Source organism: Bombina bombina, chromosome 12 (genome assembly GCF_027579735.1).
Source record: "Bombina bombina isolate aBomBom1 chromosome 12, aBomBom1.pri, whole genome shotgun sequence".
Taxonomy (NCBI): Eukaryota; Metazoa; Chordata; class Amphibia; order Anura; family Bombinatoridae; genus Bombina; species Bombina bombina.
Genome location: NC_069510.1, coordinates 7358336 through 7384575, shown reverse-complemented (window position 1 = coordinate 7384575; position 26240 = coordinate 7358336).

The window sequence follows — 26240 nt, the reverse complement described above, 5'->3', positions numbered from 1 at the left end:
GACAGATTGATGTCCGCAGCCTCAGAGCAGGCGAACAAGTTATGGAGCAGCGGTTTTTAGACCGCTGCTTCATAACTGCTGTTTCCGGCAAGCCTGAAGGCTCGAGCAGAAATAGGAGCATCAAGCTCTGTTCGGAGCTTGATAATTTGGCCACAATGACATTCATTAATAGTAACTAATGTCCTATTAAAAAAAAAACAAGTAATTTAAAGGGACATACGTTATAATTAAACTTTCATTATTCAGATACAACAATCAGTTTAAAAAAACAACTTTCCAATTTATTCCCATTATCAAATGTGAGAAAACATATAAATATAGCTTAAACAGGGAGGAAGTTACAAATAACTCAGTAATGATTGGGAGAAAAAAAACAGAGAAGTAAGGAATAAGTTTGCTATTATCTATGTATAAAACTGAGAGGACCAATGGATGCAGTTGCTATAGAAACAGTGAAATTAGTAAAGATCGAGGCTTTGCTGATATGATATTACTTGAAATGCAGATCACTTAGAAATTGTATGTAGAAAAAGCCTTAAAGGGACATTAAACACTAAACAAATGCTAGATGAAATGATGCATTTAAAGAAAAGATTAGTCTGAGAATAACATGCAGATGTATTTTTAAAGTCTCATTATTTGCTTAAATATTGACAAAATAGGTGTAAAGTTTTAGTGTATATAAACCAATGGGGGCTGCCATGTTGTAACTTCTCTGTTGTGGCCAATTAGAGATAGTTATAAATAGGTCACTAGAGTGTGCAGCCAATGGCTGTGTGGAATATAACAATGTTCTGCTCTTTCATTTCTAACAGGAACTGTAAAAACTCACAATTTCAGAATGCATTTACAGCAAAAGGAGATAAAATAAATAATATAAGTATATAGCAGAGGATTTTTATTATATGTGATTTATAAATTTATATTACATCTCAAAGTGTTAATGCCCCTTTAAAGTGAACAAAACCCAACGCACACTAACTTCAGGAATTCGGATATCATGACAAAATTAACTTCTTCCCCCTTATAGACTTTAATGGAGCACACTGATGGAAAAAAAACTAAAACTTGTCGCTCACACTCACTCGACCCCAAGTTAGAGCAAGCGTCTTTAACCTTTTGATCTTTTGTTCAAAAAAATACACAAAATATTCTGCTCTCATGGATATCAAACAATTTAAAACACAGGTTTATCTCAAAAATACAAATCTCTGTTAAATATTTGTGTGGCACAATTATTGGTAAACTTTTAGTCAATCTTCTTCTATAATGCCTGATGAGGTTGGAGAATACATGGTAAGGGATCTGAGACCATTCCTCCATACAGAATCTCTCCAGAAACTTTTGAGGTTGATGCTGGTGGACTCTCCTCTTCGGTTCACTCCACAGGTTTTTATGGGGCCATGGCAGGAACTTGGTTTTGTGGTAAGTAAAACATTTTTGTGTTGATTTTGATGTATGTTTTTATGATCATTGTCCTGTTGGAAGATCCAACCATGGCAGTCAGACATTTATTTAAGTATCCTAACAAAATGTTAAGGTCCTCTTGCCAAAAAACTGCCTCAAAATATTAAAGAGCCACCATCATATTTAATCGTGGGCATGAGGTACTTTGCATATGGCTACCTCTCTGTGTGAGCCAAACCCACCTCTGGTGTTTATTACAAAAAGCTATATTTTGGTTTCATCTGACCATAGGATCCAATCCCATTTGAAGTTCCAGTAGTGTCTAGCAAAATGAAGATGTTTGGGTATGTTTTTGTATGAGTAGTAGAAAGAAAGAAAGAGAAAAAAACTTTATCCCAAACCAGAATTCATAGGCCTGGTAATATTTGTGCCATTCTAAGACCTTTTAAAGGTAATGGTGCAGACCCTTAAATTATTTTAAATTATTTTTAACAGAAGATGTATAGGAGGATAATTACTTCCTCCCAAAAAAAGGAAAGGGAATTCAGCACTCTTTTTATATTTATCAAGCACAGTCAATTTTAATTTATAATCAAAGAAATCCAAGAAATCTCTGTGTGACACCACCATTAAAAGATACAAATTGAATCTATGTTGCATATTCCTTAAATGTGTGTGGCCATACAGCTTAAACTAGCTCCCATCTTAGGCCACATATTACACAAATATACATGAGTTATATACCACAGACATATTATTATAGCACATAAATTCATACAGAGTTGGTTTGCTATATCTTGCTCAAATTAGTAACAATTCGACACAAGCTTTCCGGTATAGCTTATTGCATATCCTCAATTTAGTTTGAAAAGTCAGCTACTGAGTGCAACATCCAGAACACACCTTCCGGTATATGACCGGGACTCTCACCGCACTCTAGGTCAGACCGGACTAAAAGGTTAGTCTTTAATAAAGAAATGCAAAATCAATGCCAACAAGCAATTGTGTTTACGTGATCCTGTGTGAGAAGCGGCTTACATTCCCTCCTGGGACTCCCTTTTGCGAGAGCTTGTGTACAAACGAGTAGCATCATTGCGTGTGTTAAGCCCTCCTGCTTCTCTGACGTCACTGGGTTCACTTCGATAACACAGGTATAGTATTAGTAAAACCTGTAACGTATAGCTATTTTATGGGTGCTTTGTTTCAGGGAAAGAGCGGTCACCTCCTCACCCCCAGACTTTTCCTCCCCAGACACTTTTAAAGCAATATACAACAAACTTCAAACACAGCTGTGTATTTCTGATACCGGAGCCAACGTAGGATCACAAACTCTGTACCTATAACTCATGGATGTCAAGTGCCGCATAGATAATGCATTGAAATGTCCAGACTGCGTCTGTTTTGTAGAGCATAACAAAAAAGCTGATAAACTCAGCAGAGAAGAAATGGTTACGATCTGACAATATAGCAGCCCATAAGAAAGAAAAAAAATATAAAAAACACATTAAAAACAATAAAGTCTCAATAAAGAAAAGGGAAACCCTTCAGTCATAGGAAACATCCCATAACAAATAGGGGAAGAATTAACCCCTCAGTCTCCCTCACATACTGATAGTGCCTGCACACTGCCCCAATAAATCCTTGACAAAGGATTGAATAAGTCCCACATTTATAATAATGCAGAGATAAACTCCTGAAAGGGCAAATCTCCAATACCTAGTAGACAAAAGCACTTACCAGCATATCCAGCTGTTGGGCAGGAGGACAGCTCACAAGGTGTGAAAGGACACATACTCCTATCAGAGACCTGTAGAAAAAGAGAGAACAGAGTAACCAACTCTGGCTTTCTATAACAAGGGTAGCAACAATGTTAGAAGCAAGGCAAAGACAACCTCACCGCCTTCTAACTGCTAATAGCCACCACTACCCTTACTCAAGAGATTGACGTGGACACAGCTAAACCCCAATCCTTGCTTGCAGAGAAAAAATACCCATAAAAGGAATAAATATCTTCAAACACCAACTTTGCACGTCCTCCATTGACAGAGGCAAAGAGAATGCCTGGGGGTTATGGGTAAGGGAAGTGATACTCAACAGCTCTGCTGAGGTGAGTGAATATCCTCCTAGTAACTGGAATGACGTTGTGGACTCTCTCTCTATATCTATCTATCTATCTATACATACATATATATATATATATATATATATACACACATATATAGATAGATAGATAGATAGATAGATAGATAGATAGATAGATAGATAGACAGACACATACATATATATATAAAATATTTTTATTATAATTATTACTATTATTATTATACTTTATAAAGTGCCAACACATTTTGCAGCACTGTCCATGGGTACAATAGATAAAAGTACAACGGTGATACAATATTTTTAAGAAACAGGACAAAATGTATCAAAGAAATACAGGAGGAATAAAGGGCCCTATTCCCGTGGGAACTTAAAATATGTCTATACATAAGTATATATATTAATACACAGAGTCCTAACCTCTGGGAACATTTAAGGAGGGACAGTTGCAACGCTCTGGTACGTGACAAGTATTCCACCTGCATTTGTCACAATGGTCTCAATCACAACATATATGTGTGGATTATAAGATAACAACAAAAGGTTGTGCATATTTGTAATTGATGTCTACCAGTTATTTACAAAACTGACCTACTTTACAGAACAACATAAAAGATAAATACTCTCTGATACTTTATGTGGTTTTCAGTTTCTGAAAATGACTCATGCCTTCCCTAGAGAAGCTGTGTGGTCATATTTGAATATATATACATATATATTGAATTTTCAGCACATTGCTGTTCATCTTCTTTTTTCTCACATCATTTTTTCCCTCACACTTTCTTCTCTGCCCTTCAATAATTTATTTTTGCTCACATACCCAATTGGCTTCTAGATAAAAAGGGGGGGGGGGGGGTCACATCACAACTGGCGCAGATACAATCATGCTAAAATAAAAGACTGCTTTGAAACATTTTTTGGTCCTGTGCTTAGGAAATCTATTCTCACAGCAATGCTGCCCCCTTCAGGAAATTGGCAATGTTTGAAATAAACTGTAGAAAATAAAAGGTTTAATTTAGTGCAATGTCCATAAATTGTTTTGCACAAAACACAAATAAAAATGGCATTAGATAAAAATATATAGCTTGTTTTTATATCATGCAGTTCAACTATTACACATGGATTTAGTTTCCATGGAAATGATATTGATTTGAAGTTTAGAAAACATTTATTTTGTAGCACAGCCAATCAAGAGCTCTTCCATTTCTCGGTGTTGCAGAATAGTTGCACTTTTCTCCGGTAATCAGGCTCAGCGCATTACTTTTGTTAGAGCCTCTTGTGTGGTGAGACAATTGCTTGTACTTATAACATGAACAAGTCATAAGTACATATACATGAACACTCTGGTCCTATGTCACTGCTGATGTTGAACATTAATCATTCACATAGGGCATACCATTTTAAACAACTTTCCAATGTATTTCTGTTATTACATTTATTTTGTTCACTCTGTATCCTTTGTTAAAGAGCATACCTAGGAGGAGGAGTTACTACTGGAAGCACTGAGCCATAGAAGCTTATATGTGCAGACATCAATCACCAGTTTAATTGTGGTTTTCCTTTCCATTGAATAGGTATAAGTTAATTAAGATTGAAACACTGCCACTAAGGACAGCACATTAAATACCACAGGTGAATCCTAATTTGTTCTGCAACACAAGACAGAAAGTAACAGACTGTAGAAGCAGGTCAGAATCATACAGCACATTTAGTCCTCAAATATTCTTTTGTGAAGCTTAAAGAGAGACATGAAAGTCAGAATTGTACCCAAAGCACTATATAGCGCTAGAGCTAGATATCAGCTATTTCATCACGATTTTAGTGAAAAGCTGCTGATGGGGACGAGTTATCTGGGAAATATTCCTGCATGTGCATACATAGGATTGGTCATTGTGTCCACCAGCGAGTAGATTCCTTCTGTGAGTTTTAGGAAGCAGGATACACTATGTGGTGTGTCTTTTTCAGGATAACATCTATAATTTATTAGGGTATTATGAAGTGGTGACGAGTGTAGCAAGTTCCCTGTATTCGGTGCCAATTTTGGATTCAACAAAAATCCAGTATTCTGTGAGGTTACTGGGATTTAAAGACTTTTTCTTATACCTGTCGTAGAGTGGTTTGCATATAAATTAAGCCTACGGGTGGCTCAAGAGAGAATCCCTCTCTTCATTTGGGTGTCCAATATTTGGGGACCCGGTATATTTATTTTTTGACAGTTCACTCAGAGGGGGGTGCTGTAATGTTTGGAACAAGTTTATCCATATCTGGAAGAGAGTTGTGCTGCTGCAACACAAAGGAATTAAGAACATAGATTTTACTGAATCCTGCTATAATAAAATAATATTATGTTGCTAGGTAAGGGTTTTTATTTAAGTTTGTTGGTCACAAATTGTGTTCTAGGAGTATATTGTCTTTTTACTTTTGCAGTTATTCTGCATGAATTCAGTAATAGTGCCAGTCATCTGCACCAGGAGTTAATTGTATAGGAATCTCTTTCCTGCATGATTAAAATGGGAGGCATATACCATGTGTACAAGGGAAGAAGGCACAGAGCAGGCTGAATCACCGACAGGAAGGCATTAGGCACATATGTAGCAATTTACTTAATGCTACCATTATTAGAAGAAAGCATTGTCTGGGGAAGAATAATCTGTTTATGCAGTTTGTTAGCAAGAAAATGACTGTGGAGACATTGGCAGGGAACCAATCTAAGTGGCAATAAATTATTTTATTTTCAGATTTGTGCCTCTGGATGGATGTAAGAGGCTTGTATAAAAATAATATGGTTCTTGCTAATATGTTATTCCTATTGTATAGCAAGGCAGTGTCTCGATGTGATGCCAAAAACTGCTTTGTTCTATAAACACTAATTCATTGTATCACTAATGCCAGAAATACTTTCATATTAACCAAACATGGATTTTCGAAGACAAAAACAAAATGTATGCTTAACTGATAAATTATTTTCTTTCAGAATGATAATGGTTCACAGTCCTCCATGACATATAGGATATATTTCCCACCACTAGGAGGAAATCAAGAACCCATACAAGAGCTTTAAAATCCTCCCACCTCCCATCTCTCTCTTAGTTTCACATATAGCCAAGTAGAGAATATGAAACTTATAGGTAGAGGAAAAGAAGGGTCTATAGAGGTGTCATTAGAACTTTCGCCGAACATGAAGCAGGCGGGCCTACGGACCATCATCATTCTAAAAGAAAATAATTTATCAGGTAAGCATAAGTGTTGTTTTCATTCGTAAAATGATGATGGTCCACAGTCCAAAAGGAACACTAAGAAAATCCTTTACAGGAGAACTACACAAAATATGTTTTCCAAATCTTGTGGTAAATCCTCTGAGTCACAGGTTTCCTAGCCTGTATCAGGGTATCAATCACATAATCTGAGAATCCTCTATGTCTCAAAACTAGGCGTTCAATTTCCATGCCGTTAAATTCAGAGATTTGAGATCCCGATGGAAAAGAGGACCTTATGATAACAGGTCTTGTCTTAGAGAAAGAGGCCATGGACATCTGAATTAGGTCTGCAAATCATGTCCTGTGGGGACAGGCTGGAGAAATTGATATTACGGATGCCAACTCCTGTTTAATCCGAGCAATGACTCTCGGAAGGAGAACAAACAGGGGAAATAAGTATGCTGGATAGAACACCCATGGACATACATTGAGAAGCCATCCAATTGATGTCTGGTAGGCCCCATTTGATCACCAATTGATTGAATATATCCTGATGGAGAGACCATCCTTCTGGATGAACCGATTGATGGCTGAGGTAATCCGCCTCCCAGTTATTGACACTTGGAACAAGGAGCACTGATTCCTCTCTGCCTAGGACAGGATCTGAGAGACATTCTGCATGGCCAGTGGACTACGGGTACCTCCTTAATGACTTATAAAGGCCACCGCTGTGATGTTGTCTGACTGTAATCAGATACATTTTTGCCTCTTCAATAGGGGCCAGGCCTGAAGCACTGGAAGAATCGGCCAAAGCTCCAGAATGTTTATTGGTAAACTTGCCTCTAAAGGAGACCAAACTTCCTGCACTATTTAAGAATTCTGGACTGCCCCCCCCCAGCCTGATAGAGTGACATCCGTCAAGATAATAGCCCATGACTAACAAAGAAAAAATACCCCAAGGGTCAAAGAAAGACTTTGTGTCCACCAAGACAGAGATTGTCTAATGGATGAATCCAGAGCGATTTGTTGCTCCAAATGTAGATAATTCTTTGACCACTGACTGAGCATGGAAAGTTGAAGGGGACGCAAGTGATAGCAGGCAAAAGGAACAGCGTCTGAAGCAGCTATCAAAAGACACACCACCTCCATGCACTGAGCTACAGGCAGCAATGGAGTACTATGCAGGGAAAGGCATGCTCTCTGGAGTTTATAACCTGTATGGTTCCATCAGGAATGAATGTTACCCTTGTAGCAGGATATAATGAACTTTTGGGAACATTGATTTTCCAACCATGGTCTTGGTGGAAAAATAAAAGATTGTGAGTGATCACTAATGACATGGAATCAGCTTGCACTAGTATGTCATCCAGATACAGTGCAATTGAAATACCCTGAGCTCTGCTCACCACTAACAAAGCACCCAACATCTTTGGAAAGATGCATGGAGCTGTAGCCACACTAAATGGAAGAGCTACAAACTAGTAGTGTTTGTCCATATATGTAAACCTCATAAATTGATAGGGATCCCTGTGGATGGGAATATGCATCCTAAAGGTCTATTGTAGTCATAAATGGACCCTGTTGAATCAAGGTCAAGATTGTGTGAATGGTTCCCATTTTGAAAAGTGGGAACCCTGACAAACATGTTTAGAGTTTTCAGGTCTAAGACAGGTCTGTATGTACCTTCCTTCTTTGGGAGTAAAACACTTGACACTGTTGTAATACAGGTACTGGTACAATTTCCTATATCCTCTAATTCCTGAGCACAGAGTAGAAAGGCAGCCACCTTTGACTGAAGTTTGGGAATATGAGACAGAAGGAATCATCCTCATGGAGGTCTGGACCGAAAGCCTTTCCTGTAACCCTGTGAAATTATATTTTGAACCCAGGGATCTTGGACAGACCTGAACCAGGTCTCCTGAAAAAGTCTGCCCCCTACCAGAACAGAATCGGGTTCGGGGGTCGCACCTTCATGCTGGTTTAGTGGTATTGTTGGACTTTTTGGATTGCTTGTTTTTTGACCATGAAGAACAAGGCTGACTTGAAGGGCCCAGGTTTCTGAGAAGAGGAGGACCTCTAATATCCTGAGGAGTGAAATGAATGAAACTGATTCCCTGGTCTGTTCTTTGCTTTGGATTTTTCATCCTGAGGAAGAAAGGTTCCTTTCCCACCAGTAACTGTCTTAATGGTAGAGTACAAGTCTGAACAAAATAGAATATTCCCCTGGAAGGAAAGAGTCATCAGTCTATTTTTAGATATTATGTCTGCTGACCAAGATTTTAACCATAAGGATCTCCTTGCCAGCACTGCCATAGACATAGTTTTGACATTGATCTTAATGATGTCCATCAAATCATCACTTAAATGCTTGAGCCATTTTCAGGGCTTTAATGCAATTTTGTAAATCCTCGGTAGAGGAATTGTCCGCCACCAATTTGGATAGGGAGTAACACCATAGTGTTCCTGCTGCAGCCACGCAGGTGAGAGAAACTGCTGGTCTAATTAAAAGACCTGTTTGAAGAAAGAGTTTCCTTAAGAAGGACTCTAATTTGCGGTCTAATGGGTCTCTAAATGAAGTGCTATCCTCCATAGGGATAGTTGTATATTGGGTGAGAGTGGAAATAGCACCAACAACCTTAGGGATTGTTTCCCATACTTTCACATTTCCCTAAATCTTGTGGAAGGAGCAAAAGGTACAACCTTTATTTTTCCATTCCTTAGCAATATAGTCAGAGACTAAATCAGGGACCTGAAACACTTGTTGATTTTTTGGTGGAGCCTTGAAAACAATATTTAACTTAATAACAGGCTTGTTTTCAGCAGGGTTTTTTCTCAGAAATTTCTAGCGTTTTTAACACCTCCTGTAATGGCAGATATGCTTCACCTTAATCTAAAGGCATTGTCAGGCTCCTGTTCATCTGATGACAATTCCACATCAGAACAAGAAATATTTGAATCCTCAGAGTCACAGCGCTGAAAGAGTGCAGGAATTATGGGTTGAGGGGAACCTTTCCATCTGGCACATTTAATGTGTTAAAATAAGAGAGCAACTCTGAAGACAGACATAGAAGGAAACCCAACAGCATGATAAGTAATAACTAAGTCAGTATAGTTGTGCCCAGCAGATTCACTTTTATTTAAGTCTTTAAAATCAGTTCAGCAAGAGTTAGGGGTAGATTTACTAAAATATCGAGCAGACATGATTTGATGTAGCGAATCATGTCAGCTCAACCTTGCTAAATACTGACAGCATATGATGTCGGTATTTATCATTGCACAAGCATTTCTAGTGAAATGCTTGTGCAATGCCACCCCCTGCTCACCAGTGGCCAATCAGCCGCAAGCAGGGGCTGTCAATCATCCCGATCGTATCGGATCAGGATGATTTTACTCGTCACCTTAAAGGTGGCGGAGAAGATAAGGAGCATCGTCTTACGACCACTGCTTCTTAACTTCGGTTTCAGGCGTACCTGAAACAATGGGCATAGAATGCAGCATCTGCTGCTTAATAAATCTTCCCCTTGGTCTTATGAAACAAAGTTCAGTGCAGCCAAGTAAGACACAGACATCAAGGAACAGCACTTGTTGGTCTTAGAGGCAAATGGTAAAATATAGGTAAAGATGGTTTGCTGAAGAGGACACTGGCGTGCTGGAGGCATGGTACCCAGACTATGCACAAGGCAGTGCATACCAACCTACTCAGGACTTGCAAACTGACAGCTCTAGAGGGCACACAGCAATAACAATAATATCAATTTGCCAGATGTCTTGGCATTACATAGTTCCAGCTCACAGAAAATGACTGAAATCGTATTGCTCCCCGCCATTGCTCTGATGTTCTGAACCGCACCAGACGGTTATTTATAAGATGTTTTACACCTACCTTTTTATTCAGTTTCCATATAAATAAACATAGCATTTGATGGCAGAGAGCTAAAGGGTTTGTAAAGTTTGGCCACATCACTGAAAGGGACATATTAAAGGGATATTAAACAGTGCTCCTTTGGTAAAAACAAATATGTTAAATCAAAGATCCGATCATTTTAAAAAACGTAAGCTTTTATTCTGTCAGTTGTGGGCATGAGCAAGTCTGACTCCCTGTTATCTAGTCTATTCACTAGCCTAGATGTTTTATGCTGTCAGGCTAAGATAAAGCTTCCTGCAGAGGCTCCTCCTCCTTGTAGGGCTGTGACAGGAAGTAATAGGCACTACACAAATGTAGTGTAAAAATAAAATAAAAAGTACAATCATTTTAAATGGAGGAATAATACATAATGCAATGATTTATGTTAAGTCTAAGCAACTGCTTAGTGCTTTTATTTTTACAACATCCTTTAAGTATAGAAAAAGAAGATATCCATAGATTCTCAGTCCAGGTGTATAAAAAAACGATCTTTATTTTGTTATCCATAAAACGAAAAAACAGCAACAGGCTGCAAGTGAAGGGTAAAATCACAGGACAGAGTAGGGTCTGACCGGTTTCAGCAGGCCCGGACTGACCATAGGGCATATCGGGCATTTGCCCGGTGGGCCGCCGTTTATCTTAGCCCCTCCCACTATTACCACTCATGCTGCATGCCCAAAAATTTTTAATCTTGCATACAACGGCTGTGAGACAAACTTGCAAGTAAGCAGATGCTCTCAGTCTCACAGCCGCTGTATGTAATTCTGTCTCTGCAGACTGTGTCCGCTGCTCACTCACGGCCCTCCTCTCACCCTTGGACACTGGCGCCCACATCAGTAGTACTGTAGCAGCATGTCTCTTGCATACAGCGGCCGCCCATGAGGCAAAATTGTAAGCAGATGCTCTTAGTCTCACGGCCGCTGTATGTAAGTCTGGAGTGTCTGTGCCCCCTGCTCCTTATAAGACGGTATGGCCGTTTAACAGTGCTGCAAAATTTACAAATAATAATTTTTCACCATATTATTTGTATGCAAGAGACATGCTGCTACAGTACTACTGATGTGGGCACCAGCGGCCAAGGGTGGGAGGAGGACGGTGAGTGAGCAGCAGACACAGTCTGCAGAGACAGAATTACATACAGCGGCCGTGAGACAGAGCATCTGCTTACTTGCAATTTTGTCTCACAGCCGCTGTATGCAAGAGACATGCCATACTGCTAATGATGCAGGCGGCCATGGGTCGGGTGGGAGGAGCAGCAGGGGCCTCCGAGATCTGTGCTGGCCTGCTGCTGGCTGGGAGCCAGAACTAAAAAGGGAGAACATGTGACCTCCCGCTCCCTCATCACTTCCTCCCTGTGTAGCCGCGCACAGGAGGGAATAGAGGCAGCCTGCACACTCAAGCTTTACTGGGGTGGGGAACCACAAGTTTCAGAGGCTCATTACTTCTTGAAATGTGAATTTCAGGTAGGCAAATTACAAAACGAAAATTCAGTGGAAATGTTATTTAAATGGTTTTATTTGTTTTGTTTTTTTCTTTTACGGTTTATATTGACATTTGGAGTTTAAAATTACTTGATTACACTGTATTTATTTTGTCGGTATGTGTCAATGAATTACCTAACCATTACCCTAAACCTAAGCCTAACCTCATACACTAATCCTAACCCTGGTTCTTACCCTAATTCCAACCATAACCTTAACCCCATACACTAATCCCCTGGTGCTTACCCTAATTCCAACCCTAGCCATTACCCTAAGCCTAAACTCATACACTAATCCTAACCCTTGCTCTTACCCTAATTCCAACCATAACCCTAACCCCATACACTAATCCCCTGGTGCTTACCCTAATTCCAACCCTAGGCATTACCCTAAACTCATACACTAATCCTAACCCTGGTTCTTATCCTAATTCCAAGCATAACCCTAAACCTAACCCCATACACTAATCCCCTGGTGCTTACCCTAATTCCAACCCTAGGCATTACCCTAAACTCATACACTAATCCTAACCCTGGTTCTTATCCTAATTCCAAGCATAACCCTAAACCTAACCCCATACACTAATCCCCTGGTGCTTACCCTAATTCCAACCCAAGCCATAACCCTAACCCCATACACCAATCCCCTGGGGCTTACCCTAATTCCAACCCTAGTCATAACCCTAACCCTATACACTAATCCCCTGGTGTTTACCCTAATTCCAACCCTAGATATAACTCTAACCCTATACACCAACCCTAGCCATGGTTCTTACCCTGATTCCAACCCTAGCCATAAACCTAACCCATGCACTAATCCTATTCCTGGTTCTTACACTAATTCTAAAACTAGCCATAAACTTAACCCCTACTTATTTTAAACTATTATTGAGTTTTCACTATATCACTTTTTCATTCTAAAGATTTGTATTTAAATTCATGTTTACATATTTTAAGTCAGCTTTTCAGGTCCCTGACATATCTGATAGTGATTATAATTTGTATAACTATTCACAAATATTCCAATTGTATTCAGGTTTGGTTACAGCAACTCTCTTATCCTATTAATATTTTATATAAAGTTTGGTATGCTTTATCTAAGGTTGCCTTTAAGGGATAGAAAGGTCAAAATTGATATATGCATTGGTGTATTTCAATTTTAAATAGCAGTATTTTTGTAATATAATTCCATTAGCAAAAATGCTTGTAGTAAGCTATTACTGGTCTTTAGCAGCATACACACATATGCTTTGAGGCCCTGTGAACCAGTTTTCAAACCCCACACAGTCTCAGAGTCAGCAGGGGCTTCTATGACGCTTATTAAATCTATACAGACACAACACACACCCCCGCCAGGTCTCTGAGCTTGAATACTGAGTTATGTGCACTAAATGGTTAGTTTATTGAATATGTCTTGTGTTTACAAATGAGCACTTTATGTGTTTTTCATTAAAAATATGCAAATTTATATTGTTTTTGCTGTTTTTTTATATTTTAGTTTTTTTCATATCTATCTATTCACAAAATATATATATTATACTTGTCATATTCGGTATACGGTTAAATAAGAAATAGTGGGGGGGGGCTGCTTTGCCTTAAAATGCCCAGGCCTATTTTTGGTCCCAGTCCGGCCCTGGGTTTCAGTCGTTTAAACCATAAACATAGACCTTAATCTAACACATATGTGTCACTTATGTGACGTTCCCTACACAGCGTTACACATTCGGTCTGTGATACATAGAAGTATTAATATACTTGGGATAGGAGAGGTGTTTACCTCAGTTCCCCTTCATATATAAGAGGTTGTTTCCTTATATCAATTGATATGGACTATCTCATTACATTGTATTTTGATGAATGTAGCATTAACCAATTGTAGTACACCAGGGATAAGTAAACCACAGACTTTCTTCCTTCTATATATCATCCCTTTAAGTATTGTACTAATACAATATACAGAAAATCATTACAGAATATCACACTTCTCACCCTGCAGAGCGTAACACAGACAAATTCACATTACCTTTAACAAATAACTAACTTCTATTCATATAAGCTGTGCATTTTAAAAGTAACACACATTGTCCCAACAGGGAACAGCTAAAGTCACTTGTACACGTAAACAATGTGCCATAACTATCTCCGGTTCTATTAAGACAACGCACAAGAGTCTTGATGGAATGTATTCGTTGTTATATTCCTGTCTTGGTAATGGAGTAATATAAAGTGACTGCTTGTATGGTGTCTATATCCTCCACTAATGCTAACTATTGTCCTTGACTAGTAGAGATTAATGATCATTTCATATGGCCCTACAGGACACTTCAGATTTGTATAGCCTCTTAGATAAAGGAAGAAATAATTAGCAACAGGATTGGGCACTCTGCTAGGTACCCAAGTCCCATTAAATGCCAGGCTGGTCTGGCAACCTCTCCCTCCATGCTGAGAATACTGTGACATTATTTTGCACATCTTCTGGTCTGATGAGAAACAAATTAAGTTGTGTGGGATACGGTCTAGTTTTGTCATCAAACAAGCAGATTGTAATGACCCTTTAAGATGTAAAGTACAGTAAAACCTGGAATTTAAAGTGTACTAGTGAACCATAACATAAATTGTAGAAATAATTCATGTTATTGAGGCCTAGACAGCAGGCTGCACTTGTGATACTTTCCATGAAAAGCATAGAGAAAGACTTGCACATAGCATTTGCATTTCTGAATAAATATGGATTTTGGAATTCCGTATTTAGGGATTTGTACCTAAATCACAAAATATATTTAAAAAAACCCTCAAATACTTTATATAGGTTATTACTATAATGGCTGGTATTAAGTCTCTTTTCTTTTATTGATTTATTTCTTTATTACAGACTCTAAGGGGCCTATTTATTAATGTGCGATCGGACATGATCAGATATTGCGGATCATGTCCGCCGCACATCAATAAATGCCGAGAGCATACACTCTCGGCATTTATCATTGCTCCAGCAGTTCTTGAAAACTGCTTGTACAGTGCCGCCCTCTGCAGATTTGCGGCCAATCGACCGCTAGCAAGGGGTGTCAATTAAAACGATCATATTCAAATCAGGTTGATTTCTGGTGATGTCTGTCCACCGTCTCAGAGCAGGCAGACAGATTATGGACAGCGGTCTTTAGACCGCTGCTTCATAACTTTTGTTTACGGCGAGCCTTCACGGGGCATCAAGCTCTATACGGAGCGTGATAAATATGCCCCTACAGCCGAATTGTATTTCACAAGTTTGACTTTTGTGTTAAGTGATTTTGAGCATTTGTTCTGAAAGGTCAGAGTGAATGTGTGGATAAAATGCTGATACACAGGGGTCCTTTTTCTGGTGTGAGATGAAACATCATGAATGTTTGTTTTTTCATTACAGACATCAATGGTAATTTATACATCTGTCTATATGGGATCATTTGTGTCAGCAGATAAAGTATTATATTCTGCAGCTGTGGTTTTATAGCCAAGAGCACAAATACAAGTTCCTCTATGTATCTTACTAGCACTAATTATTTAAGCGCATAGTTTGAGATGCCCCTGTGATTGCATGGCTGAATCTATCTGGGTACAGAAGATGACACACAGACAGATGAAAATGTTCTCACAGAGGACACGTAGAGTGTAGACCTGCAGGTCATACCTTGTTCTATTTGTGGAACACGCAGAATGAAATAACAGTGTGAATGTTACCCTGCAACACTGGGGACATATCAAGGATAAAGGACTCTTTTTAATTGTCACAAGTAGAATCTAATGCGGCTTTTTATTTATAATGTGGCTGCAGATGACTTTGCTAAAAGGACAGATGCAACAGTAGGATAAAGGCAGAACAAGGGCAGTAAATTGGCTTGTTAGCTGTCTCTAGATAAGCCCGTTCTATGTGCTTGGTACTGGTTACTGAACAAATGAAACAATAAATTACCATGTATTGTGAGATCATTGTTAACTGACGTATTTCTTTAAAACAATCATTTACCGCGGCCACTAAAAGTACAAAGAATAAAAAAAAAAGTTAAACCTTCATGGTTTGCACAGCGTGTACAGTTTTAACAAACTTTCTGAATTACTTCTATTATCAAATTGACCTTTAAAACTTGCTCTTTTATTTTGCTTTTTCCATAAGAGCATACTGAAGTAGGCTCAAGAGCGTGCACGTACATATAGGGGATGATTTGAACAGCAGGGATGTATGCTTAGGAGCCGGAAGTTTTGCAAGAATGTTATCCATTTGCAAGAGCACTAAATAGCAGCACTATTTCCTGCCATGTCAAGTTCTAGATGTCTACCTAGGTATCTCTTCAACAAAGAATATCATGGGAACAAAGCAAATTTGAAACTTTTTAAAAATGTTATGCTCTGTCTGAATGACAAAATACATTGTTGGCCTTTTGTATCCCTTTAAGGTCTGTGGACAATAAAGATGTAGATGTTCTGTCTCTGAAAGAAGCTAAGCGATGAGGAATTAGCGATTCCCTACTGGCAAATCAGAGGAAGCTTTTCCTATGGATTAATGTAGTTAACATTACTAACTATAAATCTATTGCTACAAACACAATTCTGCACCATGCACTGTACAATAGGTCCCTGTGCCCAAAGCACACAAAAAATAACTTTATTGCTGGTTAATGGGCAGTTCTTTTTTGTGTGAATATTGTTTGTAACATGTGCCAGTCCTGTTTTGCTGATTTCTATCTAAATTATCTAATCATAGGATTCTTTTCTGGAAAATTTTAAATTTATTTCCATTTTCCCTCCCCCTGTATCATGTGACAGCCTTCAACCAATCACACAATGCATTTAGAATACATTGTACCCTCTCACACTTACTCAATAGTAACTGAGGCCTCAGTGTGCTTATAGTTATAAAACGACTGTTCACATTTTAAAAATATATTGGAAAGTTTTTTTAAATTTCTATGGTCTATCTAAATCCTGAAAGATTAACTTTTGCTTTTAGTGTCCCTTTGATAAAATCAGGAAAACACTTTTCAACTGATCACCGATTAGTCCAAAAAGATATCAAATGGTACAGTGGTTTTGGGAATGAGCAAACAACACTGACATTACCCACTGATTTCCTCTAATCATCAGATCTTCCTTACACGTCACTCCTCATCTGCTGTACCTCTCTACCAATCCCTTCACTGACATCCTCTAACCGTCAGATCTTCCTTACACATCACTCTTCATCTGCTTTACCTCTCTACCAATCCCTTCACTGACGTCCTCTAACCTACAGATCTTCCTTACACATCACTCTTCATCTGCTTTACCTCTCTGCCAATCCCTTCACTGATGTCCTCTAACCGTCTGATCTTTCTTACACATCACTCCTCATCTGCTGCACCTCTCTATCAATATCTTTACTGATGTCCTCTAACCGTCAGATCTTCCTTACACATCACTCCTCATCTTCTGTACCTCTCAGCCAATCCCTTCACTGGATTCCTCTAACCGTCAGATCTTCCTTACACATCACCCTTCATCTGCTGCACCTCTCTACCAATATCTACACGGACGTCCTCTAACCGTCAGATCTTCCTTACACATCACTCTTCATCTGCTTTACCTCTCTACCAATCCCTTCACTGACGTCCTCTAACCTACAGATCTTCCTTACACATCACTCCGTCCTCATCTGCTGCACCTCTCTGCCAATCCCTTCACTGGATTCTTCTAACTGTCAGATCTTCCTTACACATCACTCTTCACCTGCTGCACCTCTCTACCAATCCCTTCACTGACGTCCTCTGACCTACAGACATTCCTTACACATCACTCCTCATCTGCTGCACCTCTCTATCAATATCTTCACTGACGTCCTCTAACCATCAGATCTTCCTTACACATCACGCTTCATCTGCTGCACCTCTCTACCAATCCCTTCACGGACGTCCTCTAACCTACAGATCTTCTTTACACATCACTCTTCATCTGCTTCACATCTCTACCAATCCCTTCACTGACGTCCTCTGACCTACAGATCTTCCTTACACATCACTCATCATCTGTTGCACCTCTCTACCAATATCTTCACTGACACCCTCTAACTGTCAGATCTTCCTTACACATCACTCCTCATCTGCTGCACCTCTCTACCAATCCCTTCACTGACGTCCTCTAACTGTCAGATCTTCCTAACACATCACTCCTCATCTGCTGCACCTCTCTACCAATCCCTTCACTGACGTCCTCTAACTGTCAGATCTTCCTTACACATCACTCATCATCTGTTGCACCTCTCTACCAATATCTTCACTGACGCCCTCTAACTGTCAGATCTTCCTTACACATCACTCCTCATCTGCTGCACCTCTCTACCAATCCCTTCACTGACATTCTCTAACTGTCAGATCTTCCTTACACATCACTCATCATCTGTTGCACCTCTCTACCAATATCTTCACTGATGCCCTCTAACTGTCAGATCTTCCTTACACATCACTCCTCATCTGCTGCACCTCTCTACCAATCCCTTCACTGACGTCCTCTAACTGTCAGATCTTCCTTACACATCACTCCTCATCTGCTGCACCTCTCTACTAATCCCTTCACTGACGTCCTCTAACCTACAGATCTTCCTTACACATCACTCCTCATCTGCTGCACCTCTCTACCAATATATTCACTGACGTCCTCTAACTGTCAGATCTTCCTTACACATCACTCCTCATCTGCTGCACCTCTCTACCAATATATTCACTGATGCCCTCTAACCGTCAGATCTTCTTTACACATCACTCTTCATCTGATTTACCTCTCTACCAATCCCTTCACTGATGTCCTCTAACCATCAGATCTTCCTTACACATCACTCCTCAGCTGCTGCACCTCTCTACCAATAGCTTCACTGATGTCCTCTAACCGTCAGATCTTCCTTACACATCACTCTTCATCTGCTGCACCTCTCTACCAATCCCTTCACTGATGTCTTCTAACCTACAGATCTTCCTTACACATCACTCCTCATCTGCTTCACCTATCTACCAATCCCTTCACAAACATCCTCTAACCGTCAGATCTTCCTTACACATCACTCTTCTTCTGCTGCACCTCTCTATCAATCCCTTCACTGATGTCCTCTAACCGTCAGATCTTCATTACACATCGCACTTCTTCTGCTGCACCTCTCTACCAATCCCTTCACGGACGTCCTCTAACCTACAGATCTTCCTTACACATCACTCCTCATCTGCTTCACCTATCTACCAATCCCTTCACAAACATCCTCTAACCGTCAGATCTTCCTTACACATCACTCCTCATCTGCTGCACCTCTCTACCAATCACTTCACTGATGTCCTCTAACCGTCAGATCTTCATTACACATCGCACTTCTTCTGCTGCACCTCTCTACCAATCCCTTCACGGACGTCCTCTAACCATCAGATCTTCCTTACACATCACTCCTCAGCTGCTGCACCTCTCTACCAATAGCTTCACTGATGTCCTCTAACCATCAGATCTTCCTTACACATCACTCTTCATCTGCTGCACCTCTCTACCAATCCCTTCACTGATGTCTTCTAACCTACAGATCTTCCTTACACATCACTCCTCATCTGCTTCACCTATCTACCAATCCCTTCACAAACATCCTCTAACCGTCAGATTTTCTTTACACATCACTCCTCATCTGCTGTACCTCTCTACCAATCCATTCACGGTGGTTATCTAACCGTCAGATCTTCCTTACACATCACTCCTCATCTGCTGCACCTCTCTACCAATCCCTTCACGAACATCATCTAACCGTCAGATCTTCCTTACACATCACTCTTCATCTGCTGCACCTCTCTGCCAATCCCTTCACGGACGTCCCCTAACCGTCAGATCTTCCTTACACATCACTCTTCATCTGCTGTACCTCTCTACCAATATCTTCACTGACGTCCTCTAACTGTCAGATCTTCCTTACACATCACTCCTCATCTGCTGCACCTCTCTACCAATCCCTTCACTGACATCCTCTAATCTACAGATCTTCCTTACACATCACTCTTCATCTGCTTTACCTCTCTACCAATCCCTTCACTGACGTCCTTTTACCGTCAGATCTTCCTTACACATAACTCCTCATCTACTGCACCTCTCTACTAATCTTTTCACGGACGTCCTCTAACCGTCAGATCTTCCTTACACATCACTCCTCATCTGCTTCACCTCTCTACCAATCCCTTCACGAACATCCTCTAACCGTCAGATCTTCCTTACAGATCAGTCTTCATCTGCTGTAACTCTCTACTAATCCCTTCACTGACGTCCTCTAACTGTCAGATCTTCCTTACACATCACTCTTCATCTGCTGCACCTCTCTACCAATCCCTTCACTGACGTCCTTTTACCGTCAGATCTTCCTTACACATAACTCCTCATCTGCTGCACCTCTCTACCAATCCCTTCACGGATGTTCTCTAACCGTCAGATCTTCCTTACACATCACTCCTCATCTGCTGCACCTCTCTACCAATCCCTTCACTGACGTCCTCTAACCGTCAGAACTTCCTTACACATCACTCCTCATCTGCTGCACCTCTCTACCAATCCCTTCACTGACGTCCTCTAACCGTCAGATCTTCCTTACACATCACTCCTCATCTGCTTCACCTCTCTACCAATCCCTTCACGAACATCCTCTAACCGTCAGATCTTCCTTACACATCACTCCTCATCTGCTGAACCTCTCTACCAATCCCTTCACTGACGTCCTCTAACCGTCAGATATTCCTTACACATCACTCCTCATCTGCTGCACCTCTCTGCCAATCCCTTCACTGGATTCCTCTAACCGTCAGATATTCCTTACACATCACTCTTCATCTGCTTTACCTCTCTACCAATATCTTCACTGATGTTCTCTAACCGTCAGATCTTCCTTACACATCACTCTCCATCTGCTTCACCTCTCTACCAATCCCTTCATTGACGTTCTCTAGCCCAGTGATTTTCAACCTTTTTTTTGCCGTGGCACACTTTTACATCCTGTGGCATACCACCATCCCAAAATCACAAATTGTAGCCTAATACAGTATATATATATATATATATATATATATATATATATATATACACACATATACATATACACACATACATACACACACACACTGTACTGTGCTGTCATGCCATGCCTCCTACAAACTATACATGACATATTGACATTCATTCACAAACAATCATAATGATCGTCTGTGAATGAATGTCAATGTCATGGATGTAAATGATGCCTGATGAGCCTGTCACATACCTCCCAATATTTCAAAATTTGAAAGAGGGACACCCCCGTGGCTGGAACAGTTCTGGAGGAGGAGCAAATCTGCGCCAGAATGCATGGGGGATTGAAGTGTAGCGGCTTGTAGAGACGGCACTAGACACGTGTTGTGGTGGGGGTTCATTCCAAGTGTGAACACAGGTCGGGGAAGCGAGCTGCCGCTGCGCTGTTACCTTCAGTCATCATCTCACTCAAAATAAAAAAATGGCCCAGAATAAAAAAACAAGCAAAATTTAAAAAATATGTCACACTGTTGTCAGTCTGCCGCGGCACACCTGAGGATCTCTCACGGCACACTAGTGTGCCAAGGCACACTGATTGAAAAACACTGCTCTAGCCTACAGATCTTCCTTACATATCACTACTCATCTGCTTTACCTCTCTACCAATTCCTTCACTGACGTCCTCTAACTGTCAGATCTTCCTTACACATCACTCCTCATCTGCTGCACCTCTCTACCAATTCCTTCACAGACGTCCTCTAACCTACAGATCTTCTTTACACATCACTCCTCATCTTATGCACCTCTGTACCAATCCAGTCAGGGACGTCATCTAACCGTCAGATCTTCCTTACACATCACTCCTCATCTGCTTTACCTCTCTACCAATCCCTTCACGGACATCCTCTAACCGTCAGATCTTCCTTACACATCATTCTTTATCTGCTGCACCTATCTACCAATCCCTTCCCTGAGGTCCTCTAACCGTCAGATCTTCCTTACACATCACTCTTCATCTGCTTTACCTCTCTACCAATTCCTTCACGGACAGCCTCTAACCGTCAGATCTTCCTTACACATCATTCTTTATCTGCTGCACCTCTCTACCAATTCCTTCACAGACGTCCTCTAACCTACAGATCTTCTTTACACATCACTCCTCATCTTATGCACCTCTGTACCAATCCAGTCAGGGACGTCATCTAACCGTCAGATCTTCCTTACACATCACTCCTCATCTGCTGCACCTCTCTACCAATCCCTTCACGGACATCCTCTAACCGTCAGATCTTCCTTACACATCATTCTTTATCTGCTGCACCTATCTACCAATCCCTTCCCTGAGGTCCTCTAACCGTCAGATCTTCCTTACACATCACTCTTCATCTGCTTTACCTCTCTACCAATCCCTTCACTGACATCCTCTAACCGTCAGATCTTCCTTACACATCATTCTTTATCTGCTGCCCCTATCTACCAATCCCTTCCCTGAGGTCCTCTAACCGTCAGATCTTCCTTACACATCACTCTTCATCTGCTTTACCTCTCTACCAATTCCTTCACGGACATCCTCTAACCGTCAGATCTTCCTTACACATCATTCTTTATCTGCTGCACCTCTCTACCAATTCCTTCACAGACGTCCTCTAACCTACAGATCTTCTTTACACATCACTCCTCATCTTATGCACCTCTGTACCAATCCAGTCAGGGACGTCATCTAACCGTCAGATCTTCCTTACACATCACTCCTCATCTGCTTTACCTCTCTACCAATCCCTTCACGGACATCCTCTAACCGTCAGATCTTCCTTACACATCATTCTTTATCTGCTGCACCTATCTACCAATCCCTTCCCTGAGGTCCTCTAACCGTCAGATCTTCCTTACACATCACTCTTCATCTGCTTTACCTCTCTACCAATCCCTTCACTGACATCCTCTAACCTACAGATCTTCCTTACACATCACTCTTCTTCTGCTGCACCTCTCTACCAATCCCTTCACTGACGTCCTCTAGCTCAGCTGTTTTGTAGATCACCTTCATGAAAGCTGATTTACAACAGTGCAAGTCTTGGCAGGGACCTCTGCCCATTTGTTCCCTATAAATGTTACCTTGCATATTATACCCATATTTATAGCACTGCAGAATATGTTGACACATTACCAATACATAATAAAAAAAGCAACGTGGATTTGATTAATAAAACAACAGTCAGTAAGACCAATTTAAATCTATTTAAATAATGGTTTTAATATTTTCCAGCTATATCAGACCATTGCTTATTTGATTATATATCATTAGATACAAGGTCTGAGGACGGGGGTAACCCCGAAAACGTTCACCTGAAGTAAAATTGGTGTTTATTATGGAGAGTGCCTTTCTTGCTTTATTTGTTATATTACTATTTAAAGTGCACCCCAGAAGCTGTGTTTCAGTAGTGAGTGTGGGATCCATTTGGAATACTGTATCATTAGATACACATAGATTATTGAAATTAAGGAGATTATTGGGAGGTGAACTATCTCCAGTTTAGTAGGTTAATCATTCATATTAGATCAACTTTTCAGTTATACTTTGTTGGAAGGAGAAACATAATGATTACCTTAATAATAACAATTTAATTAGTTTTATTTAACTAAAGAAAAATAACCATTACCTTAATAATAGCAATTTAATTAGTTTTATTTAACTAAAGAAAAATAACCATTTCCTTAATAATAGCATTTTAATTAGTTTTATGTAACTAAAACAATAACATTACATATACTGCCGCTTCCTCCCCACACTTAGGTCCTTGTGCAGATCTATTTCACTACAAAGAATCTTCTATAGAACTCCACCGCGATGCAGACCGCTCCAGATCCCACGAAGGCTGTAAACGCCACCGGATGTACTGGTGAAGCAGTGGTGTGTGACAGCCGAGGGGGTGCATGCAAGAAAGTGGCCGGTTCCCCCGCGGAACAAAAGAATAAAAAAAAGGAAACGGCTGCACAATACAGGTGATAAGTTAAAAAATAACTTTTAATGTAGGCAAATTAAAAAAAGGTACGTAGAGGCCACAGAAACAGAAGTCCTTACGCGTTTCGTGCCTACAATTGGCACTTAGTCATAGGAATACCTACTGTAGGACTGACCCTCCATTTAAAGGGGCAGTATCCAATCACAAAGTGAAAGAGAAAAGCACACACATGTGAAAACAATTAAAAACATATACATAATACAATTGTTTGAGCATGGAGTATCAAAGAGAAGGAGCGAACATAAGAAAAGGTTAATATTGAAACAATATATTTGGTCTATATAGGGAATGAAAGGTTTAGTTCCAATGACATATGTGATGGCAAAATAATGCTAATTCAGATGCGGTACTTAAACTGAGACTTTTAACTTATAACATATGTATATGCCTAACTACAATAGAAATAAGGCCAACCTTGACTCAAAGGGCCTTAGGTAATAAAACCATTAATCAAATACGGATACATAGAAATACATAGAAATGCAAACGAACCAAAAGGATCATCTATGTTACATTTAATACAAAGATACATATGTCCTCAGATAGTAAGTGTATAAACTACTGTAATTAGGATAGTAGTAAGAACCACAGGAAAGATTTATCTTTTAATCCACAAAATAGGACATATCCCATCCAAGTTAAATCCATGATTCCTGTATTCCCCTTAGTTACTATTTTTCATCATGTGCCAAAAACACATAAAGATTTGGTTTCTCCCCCCCGGTCGACCCATTATTTCCGGCATTGGCTCGCTATTTGAGCCTTTGTTGGAATGGTTTGACTCAGTTCTTCAACCTTAAGTTAAAAACCATAACAGTTATCTTAAAGACTCTACCATCTCTTGAATTCTTTATCCAACATAAGATGGGATGAAAACTATAGATGGGCTGTTGTTGATGCAACGGAATCATACTCTTGTATTCCACACTTATTGGGGATCAAAGCCTTACATTATTTTTTGGACACAGCCACTAAATATTCAGTTGAATTTAAGATGTTTTTCTGTGAAACAGTAGAGTTCCTTCTCAAGCATAATTGTTTTTATGTTTAATGAGTACTTCCTGCAAGTTTGTGGCACAGCGATGGGGGAAAATTTTGCCCCCTTGTTTGCTAATCTATTTATTGCCTGGTGGGAAGATCATTATTTATACACAACATGCAATCCATTTGCTAATCAAATTATTAAATACATGAGATATATTGACGATTTAGTGTTCATTGTTCAAGCACTTTTTAATATTCTCATTTATTTACAATATCTCAATAATAATGATCTCAATCTGAGATTCACTGGTGATCTTCAACAGTTCACTACCAATTTTTTAGATTTAACTCTTACAGGTAATGTAGAAACAGGTGAAATATTAACAGACACGTATCGCAAGCCTACAGCTGGCAATACCATTTTGCATGCAAAGTCCTGCCCCCCTCCCCATATGGTCAATCCCAAGAGGACAATTTATTTGCATGAGAAGGAACACCAATTCTGATACAAGTTTTTATACACAGTCTATAGATCTAACAGAGTAAAACAAAGGGGTTACAATGACAAATATCTTAACGACTCATTTAACAGTATAAAGAATAAAACACAGCATGAAGTCATCCACACAAAAGAAAAGAAAAATATTTTTCTAAAGACACAGTTGTATTCATTACTGAATACACTAAACAGTTTAATGATATTTGCAAGATATTGAGAAAGAATCTGTGTATTCTTAACGATGATGAACATTTAAATGGTATTTATCATAGTTGTAAATTTGTCTCCAAAAAGCCCCCTACCCTAGCAACTAGGTTGGCCCCAAGCATGATTGGTAATATAGGCTCCTCTGGGAGTGATTGGATCAGGAAAAAGGGTACATACAAATGTGGCACAAGAACCTGCATGACTTGTGAATGAGACGTTCACTAGCTTGGTGACCCAAGAAAACTTTCATGTAGATTTCTATGCTAATTGCAGGACTGAATTTGTTGTGTACCTTTTGGAATGTACCCTTTGTTTCCAACAATATTTAGGCCAAAATACCAAGGAGCTCCGATCTAGAGTCAAGGAGCACATACGAGACACAAAATACTTCAATAAGGACTCGGCAGTAGCAAGACATTTTAAT